Source organism: Leptonychotes weddellii, chromosome 2 (assembly GCF_054177405.1).
Source record: "Leptonychotes weddellii isolate Sample4059 chromosome 2, ASM5417740v2, whole genome shotgun sequence".
Classification (NCBI taxonomy): Eukaryota; Metazoa; Chordata; class Mammalia; order Carnivora; family Phocidae; genus Leptonychotes; species Leptonychotes weddellii.
Window position 1 is genome coordinate 50,509,154 of NC_138370.1, and position 3,834 is coordinate 50,512,987.

At 33.6% G+C, this 3,834-nt stretch overlaps 1 protein-coding gene across 4 annotated transcripts in view; it reads right to left on the reverse strand.

The window, feature by feature from the left end:
• Positions 1–3,045, reverse strand: part of PALLD (palladin, cytoskeletal associated protein) — a 403,835-nt gene extending 400,790 nt beyond the window's left edge. The window contains exon 1 of one of the 4 annotated variants that reach the window (XM_081812919.1): positions 2,923–3,044. The gene's annotated coding sequence lies outside the window, so the exon portion shown is untranslated. Of the gene's footprint in view, positions 1–2,922 lie in introns of all 4 variants that reach the window. The other 3 variants (XM_081812912.1, XM_081812914.1, XM_081812913.1) reach the window with 3 other exon arrangements.
• Between the last annotated feature and the right edge of the window lie 789 nt (positions 3,046–3,834).

Below are 3,834 nucleotides of genomic sequence, written 5' to 3' on the forward strand. Positions count from 1 at the left end.
TGGGTATTGAGGAGGGCACATTCTGCATGGAGCACTGGGTGTTATGCACAAACAATGAATCATGGAACACTACATCTAAAACTAATGATGTAATGTATGGGGATTAACATAAGAAGAAAAAAAATTTACTTGTTGAATCATAATTGTCAACAATATTAACTAGGATTATATAATTATAATATATAAGATAAAAGTTTATATAAACAATAATTATGCTTTATGGTATGTCTACTTAAAAATAGTTTCCAAAGGGGTGCCTGGGTGGCTCAGTTGGTTAAGCATCTGGCTCTTGATTTCAGCTCAGGTCATGATCTCAGGGTTGTCTCAGTGTACTAGGCTAGTGCTGGGTGTGGGGCCTGCTTAAGATTCTCTCTCTCCCTCTCCCTCCCCTCCCCTCTCTAAAAAAAAAAAATCTTTTTAATGTAACTTAAAACCTTAAAATTACACTGAGATAAATTAAATGATGAATATGCATTGAATATCAAATCACTTCCAAATAAAATACTGAAACATTAATAACTGAACATAGGTTTATCCACTTTTGACCTCCTTTTACAGAGAAACTAAAAATATTTGGGTCTATTAGTAAACATGTTTTGTGCCACACTGAAAAATTTACTATGAGGAAGAATATACTTCTAGAAATCATAAAATGTATTTATAAATTTGCCAACCCACAGAATGCTAGTGTAATAGACAATCCACAATTACTTACTTCTTAGTTTTTACTAGAAATTAAGGATTCTAAGGGTTAAGAATTCTAATTAGCATATGTCATTAAAGCCACTAGAAATATTAAGGGAACCATCTCTATGCAAGCAAAGTAGGATGTGTATTTGGTAAGAGAAGGTATGATGTATACAGATTGTTTTGTAAGGGGAAAAAATAATTTTGTCCTAAAGTAAAACAACTGATTCAGAATAAGAAAGAAAGAAAAAAAGGACAAAATCTGAATGAATATAAAAAGTTGTGGGTTTGTGGAAAGGAATCTTGGGAAAGGAATTTTGTGTAGTCAAGCTGGCTTAGGTTGGAATGGATTTACATAAGTTTTTAAAAAATGAGTTTTATGGGCACCTGGGGGGCTCAGTCAGTTGAGTGACTGCTTTTGGCTTGGCTCATGATCTCAGGACCCTGGGATTGAGCCCTATGTTGGGCTCCCTGCTCATCAGGGGAGTCTGCTTCTCCCCCTGCTCATGCTCTCTCTCTTTCAAATAAATAAATCTTTAAAAAAAAATAAATGAGTTTTAATATCAAAAGTATGCAAGTTAAATATTATTTACCAAATTTGTTTCTCTATTCTCTAATATAACAGTTACAAATTATAGTCAGGGTTACTTCGCTCAATATTTGTTTTCTTTGCTAGAATTTAGCTGGGACATAGCCATTAACTCCAGATAGCTGAAATTCCTGACTGGAACTCAGTTATCACAATACCCTTTGATATCCTCCACACACATATTAATAATGAAGTGGAGTCTTTTGTCTTGTCCTTACATATTTCAGTTGGTATATCTTTAGGAACACATCATATTTTTTGAAATGACTAATGTTTTCCCTATACATTTTTTTCAATGAAGTAAAGAAATTAAAATGGCTGTAACTGTCTAGTATAATCTAGATACTTACTCTATTATGAAGTATGCTATATGACCCCTTCAATGTTCAGTTTTAGCAGTAACACAGAGAAGCTCAGACAGAACTGACATAAGGCCCCTAAGATACAGACCCTTATCCATATTAGACACTAGAATGTGAGAGGACTAATTTGTATTCTAGGAATATGTAATCACATATTTACAGAGCATTTATTGGCTGGATAAATCTCTTAAACCTTGTCTATTGTTACCAATAATTTGTCAAATAGACTCTGATTTTTTTTTTTTTAAAGATTTTATTTATTTATTCATGAGAGACAGAGAGAGAGAGAGGCAGAGGGAGAGGCAGGCTCCCAAGGAGCAGGGAGCCCGATGCGGGACTCGATCCCAGGACCCTGGGACCATGACCTGAGCCGAAGGCAGACGCTTAACCATCTGAGCCACCCAGGCGCCCGACTCTGATTTTTAAAATCTGAGGTGCGCATTCATGCTCTTTTGAGAAAAAAATATTGGAAAGGATATTTATTATGTAATTTCTATACATACATGATCAAACAGATTTTTCATAGTACTGTCAGGTAATGGACTTGATATATGGTCACATTATTCATATTAGAAGGTGATTTGTATTTTTAGCAAATGTTAAAAAAGTAATATGAGCCTCAAATCATACTGTATCAACCTCATATACTGGATTCAAGACAATTTCATGTGTAACTTAAAACAACATGATATAAAATCATACTGTGATGTTTAAATTTGACTGTAGTTTCCCTTAGTAAGCTTTATATTTTTTATAAATAAGCATGTAATCTTTATGTATAGATATAATTTAAAATATCTGCTATTACTATCTCAACTGATTTTTAAAATCCTTTGGAAGTATAGTTAACAACTTAAAATGTTACTAAAACCTAAAGTACATAACTTTAAGCCATCAGTATTTAGCCTAAGTATGGGTGAGGTTCAAATTAACTGCGTTCATATTTTCTGTGAAACATAACACATATACAATCTTGACAAATGTTCCTTCCATAACTACATTTAATCCTTTTGGAATAGATAGCACCAATTTAGCATGATTAAGATTATAAGAGAAAATTCAGTTCTTTGACGGCAGAGGTAGAAATAAAGGTAAATCTTATGTATTATCTGCTTCTGGAAAGACTACAAAATTCCCATTAGTTTTTCTCTCCAAACAAAAGAAAAATCAAGGCATCTTCTAAATAGTATTATAATTTCGGGCAAACTATTTTATTTTTAGCTTTAAAAAAAGTTGAAAAAATGTTGCCCTAGTAGTTAGTATATTAAGAAATATCTTACAAACCTTTTCAATCCTTGGTCACTCTGAAGACTCTGAAAAGATGATGGGTTTCAGATGAGCTTTTCTTTTCTGGGAGAGCGGAGGTTGGTCTTGCCTGTTCATTAAAGACTGCTTGGTCCTTGGTCACTTTGAGGCAACTGTGGCCTCGGACTTGCATCTGTCCTCTTACTCCACTCAACTATATTTGGTAACTGAACTCATGTTTCAGCAGACTGCCACGATCAGGAATTCCAGCAGTGGGCTGGAGAGCAACCCTAGTTCTGAGGGCTGGGTTCTTAGAAATTAAATGCACTTAGTGTAGAAAGAACTATATTTATAGATCTAATAAACATAGGATTTACACACATCCCTCTACATTCTAACCTTGTGGCTGGAAACCACCACCTGCCCTTTTAACATATTCTTAATCAATTAAAAGTACAGTATGTGATTCCAAGGAGAAAAAGGACACTTATAAGAAATGCTCTTTTTTTTATTATAATCTTCTGCTCTGTGCATTTAACTTTTAGTCATATGGTAGAGTATCCTAACATAGTAAATCCAGTTAACTATTTAAAAATTTAGCCATCTGTCAAATTAAGTGGAGAGTCCCACCATTCTCTTACTTCAAGTTGTTAATTAAAAGTTATTATAGGACTATCATGTGTATTAAAGACATAGTCCATAGTAGGATTAAGTAGGCATAAACATGCAGGGACTGAATCTTATAAACACTGCAACACTGAGTTCTAAGCTCAATGCCTAGCACATTATGAGTATCCAACAAATATTTGTTGAAGAAATAAATGTTGAATATTGTTCAGCACATATATGAACCCTCTTACAGTTCTAATAAAATGTTTCACACTTTATTACTTATTCTATAGCATCTCATTGTAACATATTCTAATATTCTGAGCTTCCAAATAACAAATA